Source organism: Sorex fumeus, unplaced genomic scaffold, assembly GCF_029834395.1.
Source record: "Sorex fumeus unplaced genomic scaffold, SorFum_2.1 ptg000002l, whole genome shotgun sequence".
NCBI lineage: Eukaryota > Metazoa > Chordata > Mammalia > Eulipotyphla > Soricidae > Sorex > Sorex fumeus.
In genome coordinates, this window is record NW_026606059.1 from 37843812 (window position 1) to 37869155 (window position 25344).

The 25344-nt window shown below is 40.9% G+C and overlaps 1 protein-coding gene across 2 annotated transcripts in view; it reads right to left on the minus strand.

Moving 5' to 3' along the window:
- Nucleotides 1–25344, minus strand: part of CHD7 (chromodomain helicase DNA binding protein 7) — a 201078-nt gene that overhangs the window by 134632 nt on the left and 41102 nt on the right. The gene's annotated exons all lie outside the window — the stretch shown is intronic.

The window sequence follows — 25344 nt, forward strand, 5'->3', positions numbered from 1 at the left end:
AAATGATAAAAACGGCCCGTACTTCATACATCTGAATTTGGTTGCCATCAACAATACTAGTCTAGGCCCCATGCTGAGCGGTATTTTAGAAATCTAGTTCACTTTAAGAGAAACTCATTAGCTTCTACCAGAAGCATTATTATGATCGGTTACTTAGAAAGCAAGCAAAACACTAACCTTAACCTTAAATTAATCCATTCACTACACTTCCTAGCATTCCATTCTTGGATGGAACAGAACAAAAGAACACAACATGAAGCAGCAGCAGCTGCCACAGCAGGCAAGCAGATGTATGAATATAGCCAAGCAGCCCATCTGCTGAACTAAAGCCCTGGAAATGCTCTGGTTACCAACAGCCAGCCCTTAACCTTATTCCCCTGAGCAGCGTAATCAGATGAGCAGCCACAGCACCGAGGGCTGTGAAAAGCTCAACCCAGTTTAACTGACGAGCACATTATACACACACCAAAATAAAGTCATTTCTTGTAAACTACTCATTTCTTAATAAAACAGCTGTATGCACAGCCCACGTCCAACCACGGGACAGCAACGGAGACACCGAACAAGACCACGACCATCACCATGCTGGAAAGAGAGCTTACAAACAATATGACAATGGCATGATTTCAGGAGGAGTAGACCACGACCGGAAGACAAGTGTTCACTCCCTGAAAGGATCACTTTTCCTTGTGGCTCTGGGCCCACTGTGCCCAGCGTGTGCTGGTGGCAGCACAAGTCCACCCCCGGTTCATAATCCGCCGCAGGCACTGGGCCCCTGACCATGCGGAGTGCTGCTGCTTGGAGGGCCGAGGCCACTCTCACGGGCAGGGAGAGCAGCCCGTCTGCCAGGCCAGGCCCGTGCAGCCCTCACCCTCGCCTGAACCTCTGGCGGGACCAGGCAGCTCCGGACCCGGCGGGAGAGTGGGCACGCACACCCACGAGCATCCGGGCTGACAGCACAGCACCCCCGGGAGGCCACCGAACGTTCCTAAGAGATTCCGTGTCGGATGAAAATAACCCACTTAAGTAATGAAGAAGGTTTCGACAAGCAAAACCCGGAAAGTGTTTTTTGTTGTTGTTGAATGCTAATTAAATCAACAGCCTAATAAAGAACTAATTCACATAGGAAAAATGTATGAAATCTTAAACATCTTAGGAATTTAAATCATCCCACCCCACCATCTTTAATAAGCACATTAAAGTATTGCATGGTTCTGGCCAACTTAAAAAAAAAAAACAAACGGTATCTTGTTGAAGAGTTTTCAAAGTTATAAACAGGCTCAGTCACAAACTCTAGACACACACTTCGATATGTGCCTGGGAATGAGCAATGGGTCAGGACCAGCCAGCAAGACCGAGAACTTACCAGTCAGACAGATAAGAGTTCAGTTTCCACCTGCCCTGCTCTAACACATTCCTAACAAGAAGAGAAATTTGCTTGCAGAAAATGTAAACAACATTCCTGTTCCCTGTCAGAACTACCGACATAACACCTGAGAGGGTCCTCAGGTCTGCAATTTTCAGGTGACAGCTGTCAGCTAAAGTCACAGGTCTCCTCACTCTACCGCTAACTGCCATGAATTTTCTCATCTACTTTCTCCAAAAAAGAGAGGTCAGAGGGGTGCAAAAGAAGGTGAGCATAAAAGCCAGTTTATTTATAGACAACCTGTTTTACTACACAACTACTTTCAAGTCCAAAATAAAGGGAAGGAGAAATCTTCAATGCCACATGAAACAAACATTTTTATAAACTGAATTTACTCCCCAAAAGCCTGAGCAGTCAGTCTTCATTTATTCAAAGCTCATTCTAGCTTTCAAGGAAATAAATATTGAAATGGACTTGATAATAGCTTAAACCAGCCGTGCAGACTAACCACTTACCAAAATAACCTTTTAAATTAGTTTAAGGATCAAGTAATGTCTACTTATATGTCCTGGGTGGCTTTCTTTTATAGAATAACAACTTCATTCTCCAGAGTCTATCACATGTCTCTGGAGAAAAGACTACTGACTGAGTGGGGGTTCCCAGGCAGCTGGGAGGCAGGCAGGTACCCAAGGAGAGAGGAGCCCAGCAGGAGGAAGGCAAAGGGGTGGGGGTGGGGGGGAGCTGTGCCGGGTGGGTGCAAAGCTCAGCACAAAGGACAGGACTTGCCCCCAGCCTTGAGAGGGACAGAACCGAACACTCCCTAAGAGCCACCCGGCCCGACACGTGTGGGCTTCCACTTCCTTACCCCTTCCCACCGAGAGTCATTTTCCTGTCACATGAAAAACAAGAGCATTATGTTATCAAATAAGCACGTCACCCACCACAACTGTGACCACACTTAGGTGGACTGGACGAGGAAGTTCAGAAACTACGGCTTTTGTCTGTCATTAGTGGCTGCTCACACGTGCTCCAGAGTCACCCCCAGCTTCTCTTCTGCCCCCGTTCTGACCTCAAAGCTTGGCTGGCGACTAAGCTAGGAATCCATCTGCTGGTAGCAGGATTTTATAATTTCTGATTTGAGCTAATCTAATTAATTTATTTTGGTCCTTTTAAAATTTGATCAAGACCATTTGAATACGCACTTCCCCAAGCCACAGCTGCAACATATGATTTTGTTTCTATCAAAGACATTCGTTTACAACTCCTTTTGTCCTCCTCTCCAAACTCAGTATCTACATTTTCTAAGTCTATGTCTGCACTATTCAAAACGTCATCAAATCAGAGCTGTATGATTTTAATTTTCTAGTGGCCCCCTTAAAAAGTAATTTCAAAAATGAATTTCAGCCAATTTTTATTTAACTCAGTATAAGTAAAGAACTATCATTTCAACATGAAATAATAAAGAATGAGCTCAATATTTTTTGGTACTGAGTCTTTGAAACCCAGTATGGAGATCACACTGGAAAAGTATCTCAATTCCTACTGGCCATAAATATGCACACAGAAGTGGTAATTCTCTTGGACAGCACAACTCTAAACAATTAAAACAGACAAGTACTAGTTACCAAGCAATTCTCATAAATCTTCACAGGCAATAAATATTCAGGTTGTATTTACACTTGATTTGGCTTTCAACAACAACCAAGTTAACAGAGATAGCACTGAAGTTAAGGTTCTTGCTCTGCATGGGCGTGGTCGGAGCCCAATTGTCACCAGGAATGGCCCAAAGGCTTCCCAAGCATCACCAGGCTGGTCTGGGTAATCCCTAACATAGGGCCCAGCAGCTCCACATTCTGGAACCCTGTATTGAGTTGCCTGAGAATCACTGGGAGAAATCCCCCATTTAACTGAATTGAATTTTTTTCATAATTGATGAATTTTTAAAAAAATAAGTCATATATATTTACTGGGCTAGAGCAATAGCACAGCGGGTAGGGTGTTTGCCTTGCACGCAGACAACATGGCCGACCCGAGTTTGATTCCTCCGCCCCTCTTGGAGAGCCCGGCAAGCAACCGAGAGTATTCGATATATGATCTAATCTCTGCACTAAGTCACTGTCCTCCCATTGTTCATCAATTTGCTCAAGCAAGCCTAGTAAGGTCTCCACTGTGACACTTGTTACTGTGTTTGGCATATCAAATACGTCACAGATAGCTTGCCAGACTTTGCCATGCGGGTGAGATACTCTCGGTAGCTTGCCAGGCTCTCCGAGAGGGGCAGAAGAATTGAACCTGATCCGCCGGGCAGCCGCATGCGAGGCAAATGCCCTAACTGCTGTGCTATTGCTCCAGCCCTAAGTATAGAGATAAAAAGTGAACAGAAACCAATAAAATGGTCAGGAATGTTACTCCACAGCAAAGCACATGTCTTGAGACCTGGGTTCAGTCTCTGGAAACACAGAAAATAATAATAATAAATTTCCTCTTGTCCTTATGGAGTCTTCATTCATATACACATATATATATATATAATGAAACTCTTAAATAAGAATCAAGATTCATAAATTACATTAAAAACTAAAAGACCACGCTACAAAATATTTCTAGGTAATTTATGATAACAAGTTTTTCAGTCATGTGTAACATATAATACATTGTACAGGCACATATAACAAATGCATAGTAAAAGAACAGAGATTAGGATGCTTGCCTTGCATTCAGCCAACTCAGATTCAATCCCCAGAATGGCATATGGTGCCCTGAGTGATTCATGAGTACAGGTCCAGGGGTACGTCCTGGATACCATTAAGTGTGGCCCAAAAACAAACTGAAAAGTCTAAGCAAGCTAAGTTTCTGCTCAATGCTCTACTGGAAAGTATTTTCTAAGAGGAGAACAACAGTTGAGATGGTGCATTTGCTGGAGGAGCAGGGAGACAGCTCAACACACAGAAACAGCACTGTGCAGACTCACCGCAAAGCCCATTATGAACATTTTAAAGTGGGTAAGCACTTTGGAGATTTCCTAATCCTAAGCCCTCTTACTTTAACAGATGAGAAAACCTTTGTTTTTATAGACAGAAGAGTAAATCCATAGAACATGTTAACAGCAAACAATTCCCAAAGACAAAACAGAAATGTACAGATGAAACGGCAGCGTTCTTAGGGATGAGAACAAAATATCAATAATTAATATTAGTTTATTATTTTATTTATTAATAATTAATAAAACCTAAACTGGTTTTATTTTATTCAGAGAAATAACACTAACACTCATACTCAGTAAGACCACCCTACAGAAGAGCTTCTTTTCAAAAAAAAATTTTTTTTGGAAATCCTATCTATAACTTTAGGGGAAAAGCATATATTAGTAACAAATTCATACCTTGTCTAGTTTTATTGAGTATAAACAGATTGAAAAAATAGCAGATCAAAAGTTTTTCACGAATGAGGCCCTCAGTTAGATACCTAGCTCACATAACCTCCACCTAAATAAAGCAGACTTCCCCCGCCCCCCCCCCCCGCCACCACACACACACACACACACACACACACACACAGTGCCAGCACAAAGAAAATCAAGAATGAAAGCAAGGAAAGGTTAAAGAAATTGTGTAATAATACATATACATTAGTATTTGGAAGTGAATGCGTGACCATGCCAGACGTAGGAAAACAATGCCCAATTCCTGTGCCTTTCTCAAAGTTGGCTGAAATTTGTATAGTCAAGCTTTTATTTGGTATCAGAGTGACCTAGGAGACAGAAGAACACAAAACACCTTTCAAGCACAAAATATTTTCTATAGCTCAACAACCTTTTATCCAACTAAGCAGACTGTCATCCCAAGGAAACATTTTTCATAGGTATCCAACACAAGCGAGTAAGTGTTGAGTAAACGAATAGCTGCATTTAGAACTGAAGACTATTTTATGGTTATACAACCTAATTTGTTCTTCTTTCTTTAATTTCTCTCCTTCACCTCTGAAGAGTCAGGAGTATACAATGTAATCGTGAAAAAAGATTTGGGTCAAGCATGCTTCAACATTTCTAAGCGAATATCTAGCAGAGAATTTCTCAAACTTCTCTGACCTACCACTCCCTTTTCATAAAAGAATTATTCAGTGGCCCCCTGGAAATCTTTAAGAGAAGAAGCAGAAAACACCTTTCAATGCACCACCACCCTGTGCCCCCACTGGATGGTTCCAGCAACCCCCACGGGTGGTTTCACCTGCTTTGGAAACACAGGTCTAGCAGACAGAAAAATATAAGACCATATACACAAGAGTAAGAACCCACAAAGAGGACAAGTTAGCATACAAAGATGAAAGGGCTGTTGAGCTTCTCTTTAAACTGCAATTCCTCTCAGCAACATCAGTGATGTTCGACCTTTTACGCCTGCAGGTAAGCACCAGGACACAGACTGGCAGTTGGGAAGCACAGAGCTGAATCATAAAGTCCATGGGATTAATGACGGGCAGAATCACAAATGGTCCTCAAAGGCCACGAGGGAAAAAGAAAATTGTAGACAGGAGTGCTGCTACGGAAGAAACAGGGCATCAACCCAAATGATAAGGCCCCAGATGAAGAGAAGGGAATGCCTCGGTGCACCCTCAGCCAGGCCTGTTTTGCTGCCCTTCCTGAACATGCTGACCACATTTTACTCCTCATTAGTATGCCTGGACAGTGCCACTGTGACTGCTGCCCCATACAGCAGCCACAAGCCACATGTTGCTACTTAAATTAACTGAAATTAAATAAAATTTCCAATTCAGTTGCTCAGTCACACAAGCAAAATTTCAAGTGTTAGAGAGGCACATGTAGCTGGCAGTTACTATGTATATATGGACACTACAGCACATACATGAACATTTCTATCCCTGCAGAAGACACTATAGTAAGCATTGCATTTAGTTCATCGACACCATTTTCAGATGAACACCTAATAGAAGCAACTGTACTTGGATGAAATAAAATATAGTTTGCATACTACACACATAATAAAATTTACAATATTCTTTCCATATATTCTATCTTATGTTAACTGACTATACTTTCAACCTATGAAATTTCTCCCTTAGGTATTATCTCCCAATATAGATTTATAATTATGAATATTCTGATTATGTTAGGACTAATTATCAACTATACAAAATTCAGAAACTTGGGAATAATTTCAATATCTTTTTCACTTATTATTATATCATCATCGTCCTTTAATGTTTGCAAGTTTAATTTTTAAAACCAATAAATTATACATGTTATATGTATTTATCTATATCGACTCTTTATCTGGTGATTCTGTGCAGTCTTTTATTTATTGTAGTATAGGTAACAGGGTTACAGAAGTGTTTTAAGTTTATGGTATTTGGATCCAAAGTTACCACACACCTCTGGCATCAAAGAATCCATGACCTTCCACCCCTGATCCTATGACACCTCTGGTCCAGCCTTCTTTACACCCCATCCCCCCACCTGTGTATTTCATTCATTCACTATTTTGAAAGAAAAAGTACCAAAAGAAAGGAAAGAAGAAAAGTACATCAAGTCTTAAGGTTTATATTAAAAACAGACTTCCTCCAAAAATAAAAAAAAAAACCCACAGTAATGTTCCATTCATATTGCTAAGTAAGATTGGGGAATTTTTGATACTAATTAAAATATATAATTTATATATTCAATATGCATATTTAATAAATATTTAGTTGATATATATTTAATAGAGGGAAATGATGCTCTGAACTGATGGTGTATAAAGACTTCTATGCCTTAAATCATTATTCCTATGATGATGTCTCCATCTAGCCCGTTGATCCAATAAAATGATGGGAAATAACCCTTAACAGACACTGGATTTAAAACAAATTGAACAAAACAGATATGACCCCTGTCCTGCACAGTTGACTGGCCTAATAAATGCCTCCTGAATCTCCAACACACTCAACCCATCACCCAAACTACACCTATAATAAAATTTACAATATTCTTTCCATACATTCTATTTTACGTTAACTGACTATACTTTCTATACTTTCAATCTATGAAATTCCATTCTGCCCCGTAAGTAATCCAAGTCTACCTCTGCCTCTCCATTCTACCTCTGAAGCAGTCAAAGTCTTAGAGTTTAGTGATGAACAAAACACTAACTAGTTCTTCCAAGTACTATCGCAAAACATTTCACACAGCTGGTCTGAATAAACTAAAATGTAAAACACAAGGGCTGGAGCCATAGCACAGAGGTAAGGCATTTGCTTTGCACGCAGCCAATATGGCCGACCCGAGTTCGATTCCTCCGCCCCTCTTGGAGAGCCCGGCAAGCTACTGAAAGTATCTCGCCCGCACGTATGCCAAACACAGTAACAAGTCTCACGATGGAGACATTATTGGGCCCGCTCGAGCAAATCGATGAACAACGGGAGGACCGTGACCATGACCGTATCTTCCCTGATTAAAATCCTGAAAGGACTTTTTATAGCTTCTAGAATCAAGCAAAAGCGCTTTAAAAAAAAAGGGGGGGGGGGGGGGGGGTTAAAGGCACTCTGCAATGTCCAGCTCTGTAGTCTCACGTTCCAAGATTCCCTCCATGAGATGCAGATCAAAACAACAATGAGATATCATTTCACACCACAGAGACTGGCCCACATCCAAAAGACCAAAAGCAACCGGTGTTGGCGCGGATGTGGCAAGAGACTCTCCTTCACTGCTGGTGGGAATGCCGACTGGTTCAGCCCTTTTGGAAAACAGTATGGAAGATCTCAAAAAATTAGAAATTGAGCTCCCATTTGACCCAGCAATACCACTCCTGGGAATATATCCCAGAGAGGCAAAAAGGCATAGTCGAAGTGACATCTGCACTTGTTTGTTCATTGCAGCACTCTTTACAATAGCTAGAATCTGGAAATAACCTGAGTGCCCGAGAACAGATGACTGGTTAAAGAAACTTTGGTACACCTACACAATGGAGTACTATGCAGCTGTTAGAAAAGATGAAGTCATGAAATTCATATACAAATGGTACTACATGGAAAGTATCATGCTAAGCGAAATGAGTCAGAAAGAAAGCGACAGACATAGATTGCATTCATCTGGGGAACATCACTGTCACTGTCACTGTCCTCCCATTGTTCATCGATTTGCTCGAGCAGGCCCAATAACAGCTCCATTGGAGACTTTGTTGTTACTGTGTTTGGCATATCAAATACATCACGGGTAGCTTGCCAAGTTCTGCCGTGAGGATGAGATACTCTCGGTAGCTTGCCGGGGCTCTCCGAGAGGGGCAGAGGAATCGAACTCGAGTCGGCCATGTTGGCTGCGTGCAAGGCAAACGTCCTACCGCTGTGCTATTGCTCCAGCCCCTGGAGAACATAAAGTAACAAAATAGGAGACTAACACACCCAAGAATAGCCAAGATAAGTACCAGGAGGATTACTCCATGGCTTTGAGGACTGCCGCACATGCTAGGGGAAAAGGCAGCTCAGATAGAGAAGGGAGCACCAAATAAAGGGTGTTGGGAGGTTCCTCTCAGGATGGGAAATGCATGATGAGAGTAGACTATAGACCTAACAAGATTGCCACTCAAAGTCTCTTTTGCAAACCACAGCACTCAAAGGGAAAGAGATAACAAAAGGGAATGCCCTGCCACAGAGGTAGGGTGGAACTGGGGGATGGGGGTTGGGAGGGATACTGGGACTGGTGGTGGTGGAGAATGGGCACTGGTGGAGGGATGGGTATTCGATCATTGTATAACTGAAACCCAAGCACAAAAATCTGTAAGTCTACAACTGTACCTCATGGTATTTCACTAATAAAAATTTAAGGAAAAAAAAAAAAAGATTCCCTCCATGAACCATTCACAAAAACTAAGACTGTCAAACCACAGCAAGTTTACTATCAATCATCCGTAGGTTTCTTCACATCTGCCTTCAGCCCCTCACTGTATGATCCGGCCCTTTCTCTGCTCAGTCCCTTTCTTACCACATCACGGGGGAGCTTGCTAGCCTTCAGTCCTCCCATTCTTGGGCTGAATTTGAATCAAAGGTAAGAACTACTAATGTTCCAAGCACATTACTGTTCCTGTCTATTTGCTTCCCTCCCTGAAGACCAAAGTCTACATCTGCTGGGAAGTCCTGGTGTCACTGGCACACCCAGCTGCTGTTGAGATATGCAAAATCTTGGGCCCACCTGAGAGTGCCTTAGAATCTGCAGCCGGTGACGCCTGTCACTGAGAAAGTTTGTGAAGTCCTACTCTCAGAAATTGAGCTCTTCTTGAACTCTAATTTTGACCTCCCCTCAAATACTGTGAGAAGAAACAATCAACAACAAATGAGTCCTAACCACAAGAATTACAAAGCTACCCCATCTTATGCTTAAAAGAAAGGTAATCTTGGTATTACCTCTGTGATTGCCAAATCCAAAGAATTATGACTAACCCTTAATGACAAATTTCAATGGTTTGCTGAGAGTGGTCATCTGAAAGTTCTTTTAAATCTTAAAGATCAGTCCATCTGCTTGTCAATCATCTCAGCATGATTTTCAATGCAATTAGCATTAATAGCAAATGCTATCTTACATAACATGTTATTTCACAGGCTTCTTGCAGAAATCGTTCAGTTATTTCTACATAACTTTGAAGAGTCAAGCTAGTCTGACCTGCCTTTCAGATAGAGATAATATGATTGCAAGGGCTAATATGTTTTCTTACTAGGAAACTAATGCAACAGCACTTGGTTTACATTCTCAATAAAACTAGCTAAGAGATGAATTCAGTGCTAATAGATGCTTGTTTCTAAAGTTATAGGTAGAATGACAAAAATATTTTTTGAAAATAAATTCTTCTGCTGGGTGACTTCACCAAGTATTTTAGTGCTAATTCTCTGAATAAAATGCACTGCATGGACACAGTACTATTTTTTCCTACAAACTGGTCATAAGGCGCTTACTGTCCTGTATGTAAGTTGTGTCATTATAACACAAGAATCACAGAACTCAGTGTCCTTTAAAGAATAACCTTTACATCCTGCAATTAAACATTAAAATATCAGGGCTGGAGCAATAGCACAGCAGGTAGGGCGTTTGCCTTGCATGCAGCCAACCCAGGTTCAATTCCCAGCATCCCATATGGTTTCCTGAGCACTGCCAGGAGTAATTCCTGAGCGCAGGGCCAGGAGTAAGCCCTGAGTATCACCGGGTGTGACCCAAAAAGCAAAACAAAAAAACAAAAAAAACATTGAAATGTCACCCTCTGAAGGTAACTCCTTCAAATACTAAGTGCAGCAGAAGGTGGCTAGCAGACAGCTGACTGCTCCAGCCAGCAACAGGCAGTAGAAAAATACATACATGGTGATCTCCCATACAGAGTCAGGCATGTCCCAGCAACATACCAACGTTCTAATAACACCTAAAATGCTCAATAGTATGTAGCAGAGGAGAAATAAGGCCAAAATCTATACCTACATCTATAAGTATGTAAATAAGCATATCTACATAAAAATACATATGTAGCCCACATTTGTTTAATGTCATCCTAGTTTTAGGATGAGGAGGCAAATGAAGAGAGGATCCAAAGATAAGTGAAAGGGGCTCTCCTGGTTAGGTATTTAGCAGACCATGAATGATATCAAACCTGGGGGTGCCCAGGGATCTTTCACACAAAGCATGTGTGCGCTCTAGCCCTTTGACTCATCTCTTTGCCCGCCTCCTTTTTTTCTGATTTTCATTAGTTTCCAGTATTACAGATTTTAGTGGTATAGCTTAACACCTCTACATGTGTACAGGACTGACAACCTAGCAGCAAAGTTTCAGCACCAATCACCACTAAAAAGAACCTTCCTATTCCTCAAACCTTGCTCCCTCCTTTCTCTGTGCTAACCGCCACAGTGTCTGCCAAATCCAGGCATTAGTTTTGTTGTTTTCTATAAGTGTACATATTTTCATAAATTATGTGGGATGAATAAAAACTTCAAAATTGTGATTACGGGCCAGAGCAATAGTACAGCAGGTAACATGCTTGCCTTGCACATGGAAAACCCAGGCTTGATCCCCAGAACCAAATATGATCCCCTGAGCCCTGCCAGGAGTAATCCCTGAGCACCATTGGGTGTGGCCTGAATCTTCCCCCCAGTCCCAAAAATATTGTATTTAGGAATTGAATTAGTGGTAATCATGCAGATGTCGATTCATAACAATCACACCCAAAATCAATGTTACTTAAAATATTTTAATGAAAGCAAATAATGTTTTACTACTTTGAATTAAAAACTAATTCAAAGCACCTGCCAAAGACATTTATAGTGTGGTCACTAAAGAGCAATATAAAGTAACTTGGTGAAATTTAGTATGTCTTGTATAAACTATCCTGGTATAGTTTTATACAAACGAAATTTGTATAGCCTAATTTTTTTTAAACTACCATTTGAAATTACATTTTCTCACTTAATCTGGACCAATTTCAAGTGACTAAATTTAAACCCATAACTTCTGGTTGGTGTCAAGCTTATAAAAAGTGAGTCTAGAAGGTCCAGAGCGATAGAGGGTAGTAGGTACAGAGGGTAGGGCACTTCCCATGCATGCAGCCAACTGAGGTTCGATCCGGTTTGATCCCTGGCATTCCACGAGTTCTCGAGAGTACCACCAGGAGTAATTCCTGAGCTCCTGAGAGCAGGGCCAGGAATAACCCGGAAGCATCACTAGGTGTGGCCCAAAAACAAAGTAAGCCTAGGAGGAAATAAAGAAAATACTTGACACTACACTCAGTCAAGAGATCACAAACTCCTAGAAAGCTGGCCCTGAAGTCCAAGAGGGTGCCAAAATGGGACAAAAACAACATGCTGGGCGAATGAGTGAGGGTACTTAATAGTCAACTGACTACTTTTGTGAGAAGTCTGTACAGTCACCAATGCTGTCACTGAGTAACTGGTCTGGCAATTTTCTGCATTCATTTGAATTTTACAAAGTCTAGGAAACTTGGGGCAGGAGACTGTAAGGTACTTGCCTCGCACATGGATGACTGCGGTTTGATCCCCAACACCTGGTATGGTCCCTGAGCCCAACAGGAGTGATTCCTGAGTGCAGATCCAGGAGTACGTCCCGGGCACAGCAAAGTGTGGCCCCACAATAAAAACAAACAAAAAATTCTAGGAAGCTGAAAAGGAGATCTTTCCTCATATTCCAGGGAGTTTTAGATCCTACTTAATGCTGCCTGGTTTGAAATCCAGGGAGAGAAAGGATGGAGTTAAAAAGTCTTCTTTGATACACACCACTAAAATTCTTTCCTTAGAGAAGAAAAAACAAAAACTGAACCCAAAAACATGGGCAACATCACAGCTCAAAATAATTTTCTCTGCCAGAGCAGAGCAAAGTGAGGAGAAAGTAGCCTTATCCACCATGAATAAATCTGAGCAGAGAAACAGACAAGCCGTCTGTAACAGGACACCTCGGCTGTAAGGGGGCAGAGGTCACAGAGGCTGAAGCACTGTCTGAGATGCCGCTTCATGCAAAAAAGAAACAGACAGGAATTACAAAATTTAGAATTTCATATTTTAAAATATTTAAATTTGTCATCAAGGGAAAAAGCAACGTTAGAAGGAACAGAACTATAGAAGACTTGATTAAATCTTCGGTAGAGTATTGAAGAAGGTTTTTAGAAAAATGCACAGTTCCCAAAAAGGCAAATTCTTCAGGAAAAGAAGATGGGAAATAAATGTAACTTATTCAGTGACTACAGTACTACATTTCTACCTCAAATAAATATTTTACAAAGGAAATCAAATTAAGGCAGAAATATACATTTCGCACCCATTGTTTCTTAATCATTTTATTACAAATTTGGAACCACCTTTTCTGTGCCCACATTTATCAGAAATGCGAGTAGATTCTATAATCTCACCACAATCAAAAGTATTTGATACGATAGAGCGATAGATAGTACAACAGGTAGAGAGCTTGCCTTGCATGCAGTCAACCCACACCTCAGGTGATTCCATGAGTCCACCAGCAGTAATCCCTAAGGGCAGAGTCAGGAGTAAGCACTGAACACTGCCAGGTGTGGCCCCAAAAAACAAAATAATAGTAACAACAGTAACAACAACCCTCCACCGAAAAACCCTAATACTCAGAGCTACTAAATAAAAAACCCTATTATAATTATTATAACCAAATGACTATTGATAATCAAAGATTTCACTTACATGCAATTAAGTTATGCCATTTACCTTTTAGCCAAAATAAATGTCTTTATTCATGCTAATAAATGATAGGAGTCTAATTCATAGATTCCATATATTTAACTGTATTATCTTAAATCGACAGCAAAGATTTAACTATAAACTGGCCCCTCTACTCATTACCCAGATATCTTTTGAATTTTCTCTCCCTAATTAGCTTTGCACTGCAGGGAAACTGCCCTTTATGCTACTCTAAGTAAATTAATTCGTAAGCCAAACTTATGTCATTCAAAGCTGACTGTCATGACCTGCCTCTGCCTCACATATATCACCTAACAAATCATTCAACTAACCAACTTCTTTTTTTCCAGGAGTTTTTACAAGAATGCACCAGATTCCTAGCATCAGGATAGCATTCTAGCTTGCAGAAAAACTTTCTATTTCATTTTAAATTGGTTCTTACATATGTAGTTATAAATTTCTACACTGTGTCCATTTTGATTGCAGATCATTACTAAGTTCTCTTCAAGTTAACAAGTTAAAATGACTATAAGAAAAGGTAAAGTGAGAAAATGAGCTACTACCAGACATTTGTTTCGAATAATGAGGCTGATCAGGATAATTTAAGGCTACCAATTGAAACCTTGTAATTGAATTTTGTACTTGGTTTAATCAAAGAATACAAAAAAAAAAGAACAAGACACTTAACTCTAAAATACAGAGTTTACTAAGGCCTCCAAGTGCTGTACCCATCCTCCTTCATATTAAGATTTTTTAATGAGTTTTACTACTATACATCACTGACTAATAAAATTATGATTCAGATAAAGTGATCTAAATAATTCTTATCTTTGATAGCATTTACATCACATTATATATATATATATCCACATTTTACAAGTTTGCTTCCTGATATTTATTATAACTCTATACTAAATTTTCTACTTCATGCTCAGTTCTCAGCGATGATGTGAAATATTCATAACTTTTTCTATAAAATCTGAATAACTGAAGCTTCTAATCATGCTACTGAAAGGGATTAGCCACTTTTGGTTTTGGTTTTTTTTTTTCTTTTTGGGTCACACCCGGTGATTGCACAGGGGTTACTCCTGGCTCTGAGCTCAGGAATTACTCCTGCCGGTGCTCAGGGAATCGTATGGGATGCTGGGAATTGAACCCAGGTCTGCCGCGTGCAAGGCAAACACCCTACCCACTGTGCTATTGCTCCAGCCCCCAGTTTAGCCACTTTTAAAGCCACCTGGCTATGAGCAGGCCTTAAATTGTCTAAAACAATGCCATTAAAATTCTTACAACTTCATCTCAAATGTAGAAAATCATTCTAGAACACTGTCTATAACTCAGTACTCTGCTTCAAACATAGTCAAGGACCCAGGAGATGTCTCGGTGGCGAAAGTACCTGCATGCATCAGGGCATGAATTCAATCCTCAGACGACCCACATGTCCTGAACACAGACTAGGCAGCTCTGCTCTATGGGACCTCATCCCGACTCCAACCCACCTTTGGTGCCACAATAGAGTATGCAACGCAGTGTGTGAGCACCAGAACCAAAGTGTGCAGCTCCAGCAAGCACCATGACTCAGGGAGTGAGCACCTCAGGAAGCACCCCCAGTAAGCAATAACCCAGAGCATGCAAGAGCACGACCGCTAAATGAAGGTGACTCCCAGCAAAATGTGTGCACAAGCTACACAGCTGGAAAAATGCACAACCCTCAGAGAGAAGCACAACCAAATGTGTGTGACCCCTGGTCTGGTCATCAAGAGCAGCAAAGGAAAGAAAGGGATAAACAACCATTCACAAGCCTTCTGTGCTTTGGTTTAGTCATTTGTCCAGAGCTCTGCACATTCAGCTCCCTCTAAGGCTCCTTTGCAGAAAACTCTGCCTTCTCCCAACAGCTTTTAAAAAGTTCTATTCTTTTCCCACAATGGAAACACAAAAGGGCTTTGTGTTCGTGCCACACCGAGTGGTGCTTGGGGATCATTCCTGGCAGTGCAAGGAATGAAATCAGGGTCAGCCACATCCAAAATAAGTGCATTAACCCCTATACTAGTTTGGTACTTGAAAATTGGCTGGGCAGGAGGCAAGGAAGTGCCTCAGTAGTATGAGTCAAAAACAGGAATAACCCCAAAGTACCACCAGATGTAGTCTCCAAAGAACAAAACAAAACAAACAAAAAAAAAATCCTGAGCTCGGGAGGTAGAAGAGGGTAAGAAACTTGCTTAATATGCAGCCGAACCTGGTTCTATGCCCAGCATTTCTTATTATCCCCCCAAGCACCTCCAAGAAGTGACCCCCTGAGCACATACCCCTGCGGGGTATGAGTTAATCCCTGCAAAAAAACAGATTATTTAAACAAACAGTATTCAGATCATTTTTACTGGTCATGTGAAAATAATAACCTTTAACCTGTCAGATTATTTACATTTTCATTAAATGAATTTAAACTTTCTGGGGTTTTTGGAAAATAATTCCTTTCATCTGTTGTCCTATTTAAAAGGAGCCTGAGAACTAGTGCAGGAGGTAGGCAATTAATGTAGTCCTGGTTCTAATCCCAATTACAACATAGTCTCTTGAGCAGAAAGCTAGCCCTTGAGCACTGGCAGATGGAGCCCAAAAAAAAAATCCCACCAAAATAAACCAAAATAAGAGGTTACTGATAAATATGAATTATATTTTAGTGTTTCTTTCATCAGACCATTTCATTATTCATATGAAAGAACCTGGTTTCTATGTTTATCACTTTATCACTTTGTCTAACCATTCTAAAACATCTCATAGGAACTGGAGAGATAGGCACTTGCTGTGCACACGGCTAAAAGGGTTTCAATCCCCAGCATCACATATAGTCCCCTGAGCCCAGCCAGGACTGATCCATAAGCACAGAGCCACGAGTAAGCCTGAGCATCTCCAGGTGTGGCCCCAAGTTGATTAATAATTGAAAAACACCTGAGTATATTACAAATATCTCTCTTAGCCACAAAACCACAGAGGGGTCAATAAACTGCCCGCTTTCTTGAAGAAAGTACTGATAACAGCGTAAAGAGGTCCACAGGCCCACCTTTCACTAGTCCCATGCTCTACAGCGCAGTAGCCACTAGCCCACCATGGCAATCTTAAAGTCAGGCTGAAATTACAAACAATCCAGTTCCTCTGCCACACTGGTCCCAGTCAACTGTCCATTAGCCCCGTGTGGCTACTGGCAACCACAGAGATCAGCTGGATTTTCATTGTGACAGAAAACTCAGAGCGCTGAGTTAGAGTCCTCCACGGAAGCAGAGACCGAGCAGGCAAGCTGGAGATCAGCCAGCACAGAACTCAAAAAGAAAAAGAAAAGAGGAGTGAAAAATTCTTTCTTGGGATGGAACATGAAGGCATTATAACTCATTCTGAATTCAAGGAAAAGTCACTCCAGATTTTTTAAGCTTTTTTAGAAAAATAAACATTTTTTAAAAAGAAATCCCCCTTACAAAAAATGTGGATCATATATTGGAAGAGGCAGGAAAGCCTATGGCCAAGAAGTTTAATTAAAAGAATTTTGTTAAGAGAAAATGGGACCACTTTAAAAGAGATATTCATGAGACAAAACTACCCAGTCATCCAACTTAGTTTTTTATTAAACTTTAGAGGGTAAAGAGTCTGGGATGATAGGAGTCTAACTTGGACAACCAAGCAGACGATAATAGCAACCCCATTCACAGAGACAAGGGGCAAAGTGGGGTTTATCTGGGGAAGAAAGGAGGGTTACAGAAAAACTGACACAGAGCTCTTCAGAAGATAGTACCTTATGAAAGTAAAAAGTTCAAGAAAAGGTAGGGCTAAAGATAATGACTGTTTACATCTCTGACAAATAGAAGAAAGGCAACATCTTGCACTGATGAGTATGTCCTGAGATTATGCTTTAGAGTAGCAAGAGAAAATCCTGAGGACAGAAACAGAAAAATATCAATACTTCTTAACTGAAGAGTCAGTCAACAAGACAGAAGTAAGTACCAAGAGAAAGCTCTAAGAAGGAAGTGGAACAAGCGCAAATGCTATTGAGAAAGACGGTAAGAGTTTATTAGCCTCCACAAGTAAGATATTAGTAACTCATGAGTCTGCGAGTATTTTCTACAGACTACAAAGTGCTCAAGATGAATGAAGGGACAAAGTATAGGGACAAAGACTCTCAATTTCTGGCCGAGGTGAAGGAAGAGCTGGGTAGCAGAGGATGTGGGTTGATCAAGAACTCTTCAACACAAGAGATATGGAACTGTCTTCAAACACAAGGGCTGTAACTCGAAGCAAGTCTCTCTGTTTCCCTGTAGTGTTTCACAGGGCTATTAGGGAATTTAAGAGCACGATATATGTAAAACGCACACAACAGTGGCTTTGAGTGAAAATGATATAAAGAGGAACAATTATGGGTATGAGTCTGCAGCAGGTGGAGGGGGCAGAAGGAGAGCTGCACCACGCAGGGCACAGAATCTGGGACAAGAAGAAGGATGGGTCTGGGGCCAAGAAGGAAGAGGAAGGCGTGGTTTCAGGTCCAATAGTCTCTGATTTGTACTCAAATGAAGATGGATGTTGTGAGATGTGAATTTTATAGCAAATCAAGAAAAAAAATAATATCAAAGGCCATTAAGCCAATGATGAGTCTAGTAAAATATGAGACCAAGACTAAAAGAATGTCCTGTTTGACAACTTCCTTCTCCATTTGTAAAATACAGACAAAACCACCTGCATCTGGTTTATAAGAACTCAAGCTGACTGCATATATAAGGCATTTAATAGAGTAAGAGGCATACAACATGTATGATCACTGTATATATAAGGCACTTAATATTGTATAACAGGCATACAACATGTACAATCACTTCCACCTTTAACTGCAAAACGTAAAGTAGTCAACCAGACTGCCCTTGATCGAGCTGGTCTCTCTGATTAACAGTTGCTCATCTGTAGCATGCAAAGATGGATTGATAGCTGAATAAAATGGTGAAAATCCCTCCAATCTTAGACATTAAATAAAGTAACTTTGCAACTGTCCTCCCGTTGTTCATCAATTTGCTCGAGCGGGCCCAGTAACGTCTTCATTTTGAGACTTGTTACTGTGTTTGGCATATCGAATACGTAACGGGTAGCTTGCCAGGCTTTGCTGTGCAAGCAAGATACTCTCGGTAGCTTGGCGGGCTCTCCAAGAGGGGCAGAGGAATCGAACCTGGCTCGGCTGGGCTGGCTGCACGCAAGGCAAACACCCTAGCGCTGTGCTATCGCTCCAGCCTTTGTTAAACTTATTACTTTGCAACTAGAAATATGAAATGCATAGCTATCCTGAAATTCACATTTCTACTGCTAGAAAAGTAATCAAAATTTCAAGAAGCATGGGAAATGGTTATATGTTTAAAGTGAATACACAAATACTGTTACACAAAAACATTCCATGAAACATCACTTTTAAAAGTAAAATTACTTGGAGATTAGGAGTAATTTTAAAGTGACTATTTAACCCAATTAACACATGGTTTACAAAGCTAAGATTTTGAAACAATTATTTTTCAGAATACATTCACTTAAAAGTGCTCTGACGGCTGGAGCAATAGCACAGCAGGTAGGGTATTTGCCTTGCATGCAGCCAACCCGGGTTCGGTTCCCAACATCCTATATGGTCCCCTGAGCACCGCCAGGGGTAATTCCTGAGTACAGCGCCAGGAGTGACCCCTGTGCATTGCCAGGTGTTACCCCCCCCCAAAAAAAAGGCAAAAAAAAAGTGCTCTGAAAGGACTTCATAGGCTCTCTCAGCTTTGGTCCCCTAGAAAAAGAGAGGGCAGGCCAATTGAACACTTAGGTCACCACCTCATAGAAACAGACTCCCTGTGCTTTTCAGAAAGTCTAGAGTGCTGGTCAAAAGATGATGCAGACACCTGAAGCGAACTTCTCAGAAAAGTGCAACCTCAGACCAGTAAGACAGCACTTGCCTCGCATATCACTAACCCAGGTCTTTAAAATTGGGCTGGAACTGTTTACAATAGCAAAAATCTGGAAAAAACCTGAGTGACCAAGAACAGGTGACTGGTTAAAGAAACTTTGGTACATCTACACAATGGAATACTATGTAGCTGTTAGAGAAGATGAAGTCATGGGGCTAGAGCAATAGCACAGTGGGTAGGGCGTTTGCCTTACATGTGGCCGACCCAGGATGATTCCCAGCATCCCATATGGTCCCTCAAGCACTGCCAGGAGTAATTCCTGAGTGCATAAGCCAGGAATAATCCCTTGTGTATTTTGTTGTGACCCAAAATACAAAACAAAACAACAACAACAAAAAGATGAAGTCATAAAATTTGCATATAAGTGGACCAACATGGAAGGTATCATGTTAAGTGAAATGAGTCAAAAAGAGAGGGACAGACATAGAAAGATTGCACTCATCTCTGGAATATAAAGTAACAGAAGAGTAGTAGAGATAAGGACAAGGACGTTTGCCCTATGGCTTCAAGGTAGGCCTTACATGCTGGAGGAAAAGGCAGCCCAGACAAAGAAGTGAACACCAAGGAAAGGGTTCTGGGAACACCAAGTAAAGGGTCCTGGAAGGACCCAGTCTGGTTGGGAGCTGCCAAAAATAGTCTATAGACCGAACATGATGACCACTCAATACCTCTGCTGCAAACCACAACACCCAAAAGGAGAGAGAGAACAAAAAGGGAATGCCCTGCCACAGAGGCGGGGTGGAGAGGGGGATGGGCTGGGGGTGGTGGGAGGGATACTGGGATCATTGGTGGTAGAGAATGGGCACTAGTAGAGGGATGAGTACTCGATCACTGTATGACTGAAATGCAGACACGAAAGTTTATAAGTTTGTAACAGTACCTCATGGTGATTAAAAATAAATAATAAAAATAAGTAAAAACAAAATAAGTTAATAAATAAATAAAATTGGGCTGGAAAACTAATATAGGCAGTACGAATTTTGTATCCTACAAGCCCCCATTGAATTCTCAGCACAACATATGGTTTCTGAGCACAACAGGAGTCACTCATGAGCACAGAGCTAAGAAGAGCCAGAGCACCACCAGGGATAGCCAAAGACCAGGTTATTTTAATCCCTAATTCTCTTAAAGATAAATTATGTCCAAATGAGATTGCTTCAACACTTTCAAGAGAATTTCAACTGGAGGAGTCCCAGGGATATATGAGGAAAAATAATTTCATGGGTAGGAACGACAGCTTTAAAACACACACACACACACACACACACACACACACACACACACACACACACACACACATTCAGGGAAAACGATCTCAGGCAAATAGAAACAGTTCTCTGGATCTCAATTTCCTCTTCTTTTATGAAAGTAAGAACTGTATCACCTTCCTCAAAAGTATCTCTGCTTAGAAGGGGTTTTATTTAATTGTCACAAGTGACCATTAACAGCATACCTTGAACTCAGCAGATAAAGGTATTAGCTCTTCTGTCCCAGTTCTGAAACAATCTTACTCTAGATTTCCTTTTTACCTCCCAAATTTACCTCCCAAACATACTGGGTGACTTAATGTTACAAAATTTAAGTCCCATCACTCCAAATGCTTAAATGCTCTGCCCTAGTAAGAATCACACTCTTAAAAATCACAATGCCAGGGCTGGAGTAACAGTACCACAGGTAGGGCACTTGCCTAGTCAAGCAACAGATGTGGATTCAATACCCAGCACCATATATGGTCCCTGAGTACTGCCAGGAGTGATCCCTGAGCACAGAGGTAGGAATATGCCCTGAGTACAGCAGAAGTGAACCCCACTCCCCACAGCCCACTGCCAAAATAAATAAATAAATAAATAGATCACAACTCCAGAAAGTCTGCTCATTTATTTGCTAAGGCAAAAACAGGGCTGGGGAAGAGAGACAGACAAGAAAGCTGCAAAGCAAAACCATGGAGGGCCACCTTTCTGGGACGTACAGGAAAGAAATGCTACTCTCAAGTCACTAAAACTGGATGATCACAGAACATGTGCACTAGAAGGCTCAAGCCAAATCCAGTCACATGGCCTTGCAATGGGCGGGTAAATGCTCTGTTCAAGGTCATCCAGCTAGTCAGCCAGCAAAGACAATAGGCCTAGCGCTGGCCCTACTCTTAGCAATCTCCTGAACTACTGAAAAATGTATCCCTTATTTACAATTAGGCAACAGACTAGAAAACTGTATTTCTCATTGAGAAAATGTTAACAGACATTTGAGGCAACGCAATTTTAAAACAGTACAGCAATAACACAGTCTATGGAGTAGCCCAGTTATAACCTGAAGTGATTCCAAATAAGGTGGCAATCTAAACGTGTTCTAACCATTGGCATAACGTTATCACCGAATGTTGTGTTCGGTCTCCAAGGTCACTGCACTGAAGGAAACAACATTCATTTGCATAATATCTGGTGAATTAAGTCAGCTATGCTCTGAGAATTTCTTTCCCCATTAACCAGCAGAGTGCTACTTGCTTCCCACAAATGTCTCTGAGTGGCTTGCTGATACAGAAAGATATTTGCCCTCTATACCCTTTCCAGATGGTGGTTAATGTCATAAGGCAGTCAATTCGAGTTAGATAAAGAAGGTAAGTTGTGTGGCTGAGTACAAACTGAAGAACATAGTTTTGACTGGGGGAAAAACTGACAAACGATGGTTTATTCAGACTTGGGTATTCAACAGGAATTTTCTTTGAAAATGAATAAGTCTGTTACTTCAAGGAAAACAACTTTACTTGCCAATGACAACATGTGACTTACAAGTGAAAAATCAGTATTTTGGAAAATATGTATACATATAAACTTGACCACTTCCCAATATTTAAAGACTTTTCTGACTAGACATGAAATGTTAATTTTTTAAATGCTATAAAATGAAATATATCAACATTTCCAAGATTTATATAACTCATTTAAACATTTTCCAAATTATTAAAGCATGATGTTACAAAACCATACAAAGATAAAAAGATTCATTCAAAATGCAAGACAGACCAATGAATTTTAATGAAACCCAGGACAAAAATTTCATTGATATGGCTTCAGATTCTGCAGTGTACCTAATCTTTAAGAAACTACTCTTTTGGTGTGGTGAGGCAGGAAGGTTTATTCCTTATAGTTTTGGTGTAGTATCGAATTATCTGAAAAAGGCTATTCAAATAGTCCTCCTTTTTCAATTACATATCTGCCTGAGGACAGATTTTCTTCATATTCTTCAACCAAAACAACATACTACAACAGATGGAATGCAAAAGCAGCTACGAGAATCTGTCTTCTTTTAAGTCTGGCATTAGAGAAATTTACAAAAATATAAAGTAATACCATTCATTCTCATTAAACCTGTTTTGGAAAAGAATTATTATTCACAAAAAAAAATGATGTAACCAGGACCTACAAAGACAGTATACAGGCTAAGGCACTTGCCAAGCATGAGGCTGTGGCCATGGCCTGGTTCAAATCCCGCATCACATACAGTCCTAGAGCACCACCAGGTATGGCCCCTGAGCACAGAGCCAGGTTTGATTCATGACCACAAAGGCAGATGTGACCCCAGAGTACTGCTAGGTGTGCCCCGCACCAAATAATGTAATGTTATATTTAATGTCATTTAAAAAAATTAAAATTACAAACAGTTCTAAAGTCAGGTATATAGCTAGGCCATGGAACATACACTTTTGCATATATGAGGACCTGGATTCAATTCCTTGAATGCAAAAAAAAAAAAAAGGCAGGGGGAAGAATTTGCTTTAATCCGAAATTGAGTAAACATCAAGAGTTAAGACCTACCTAAACAAAGGCTCTTTCGGATTCTCAAAAAGGGTATGAGGTGATCTCAGACTACAAAGTTTGAAAACCACAGCCCAAAATAATAAACCTCCTTAATAAATAATGAACACCATTAAAAATATACTATAGTCATTAACACTTTATATACTTATACATATAAAGCCTTTATGTCAAGAAACATTTAAATAGGACAGAAAGATAGTATAGGGGTTAAGGTACTTTTCTAGCAAGTGACCTGTTATTCATCGATTGCCTCGAGCAGGCCCCAGTAACGTCTCCTTCAACCTAGCCCTGAGATTATATTCAAGGCTCTTTAGGAGAATGAGACCCAACATTGTTACTGGTATTTGGCACATTGGGTACGCCACGGGGAGTATGCCAGACTCTGCCGTGTGGGCAGGCTACATTCGGTAGCCTGCCAGTTTGTCCAAAGTAGGAATGAGATAATAAGATGTCGCGCGGCAAGTGACCTAAGCCCAGTTTAATTCTGAAACCATTTATGTCCCTCAGCAATACTAGGGGTAACCCCTGAGCACAGAGTAAGAATTAAGCCCTGAGCACTGTTGGCTATGGCCTAGAAACAAAACAAAGTTTAAATATGGTAACAACAACAAAGTTGAGATATGGCAACAAAAACAAGCAAAATAACTTCCCAAACACCATTCATTGGACATAAAAATATAGTCATGAATCTCACAATTAGAGAGCTAAAAATTCAATAATTTTTACTGCCACAATCACTAAACAAATCACAAACATCCTGAATGAGAAGAATCATGATTATGGAGCCACTGATTCTAATAAATGTTAATGTGCTAAAATATCTAATTTTCAAGAGAAGTTAGAGTGAGAATTGTAGAGAAGAAACGTGGGTAAAAAATTACAGCTCTCAAGTCAGATGACTACACAGTGTCTGGAAAAAAGGCAAGGGAATGTCTCTGTTTTGCTTTGCAATTTATTCTTAAATTACTTGGATATTCATCCATTTGTTGCTCTCCTTTTTATAGGGATAAAACATCCCCACAGCCCCCACTTTCTATAAAGATCAGAGGACAACACAAAAGCTTTTATTACCTCCAATAATCCTATGAGGTAAGCAGTTACAAATATGACCCCCTTTCCAGGATGAATTTTACATAAACTGAGTCTCTGAGCATTTAAAGGACTTGCCCAGCCAAGTGCAGCAGAGGCCCCTGCCCCACAGGGAGCTGGAGAGTCTTCTCTGAGACCCTTCGATGTACTACCTACCCAGTGGCTCTCCGAGTGTGCTTCAACATCAACATCCCCAGGGACATAGACCACGAGACTTCCTAAGTGAATCAGATCTGCTCCGTACTTGGGGTGGGCCTAGCCAGCTTACATTTTACCAAGTTCTCCAGGTCCTTTTCATACACAGACCAAAGGCCTAGAAATGATACTTCAGGCAGACAACAGTCTGTTCACAAGGACAGCTTTCTTAGTCTCCAAGAACTACCATAACAAAACACTAGAAAGGGAAGGCTGACGAGCAGAAATTTACTTCTCATAATTCTGGAGACCTGAGGTCTGGGATCAAGGAAGTAGCAAGGTGGCAAGAGAGACTTCATTCATTCTGAAGCCTCTTCCCCTGGCTTCTACACGGTCACATGCTAGAGCAACCAAGCAAAGAGGGCTATCTTTCTCTTCCTCTTCTTACTAGGCCTTCAATCCTGTGGGTTTGGCGACCCATCCTTGTGACCTCTTTTAACCATAATTATCTCCATACAGGCTCTACCTCCAAATACAGTCACTTTGGGATTAGAGCTTCAACATATGCAGTTGAGGGAACACAGTTCAACTCCCAACCAACTTCAGAAGGAAAACTCTCAGACTTCACACCAGGTTGATAGTGCTAATCCAAGATCATGCTTGCAAAAAAAAAAAAAAAAATGAGACACAGGGGGTCAGAAAGAAAGTTCACAGAAATGCCGCAACTGGCCAGGGAATCCCCACACTGACAAGGATCCAGAGCAGCTGAGCTAGACTCATGGGAAATCCCACAAGA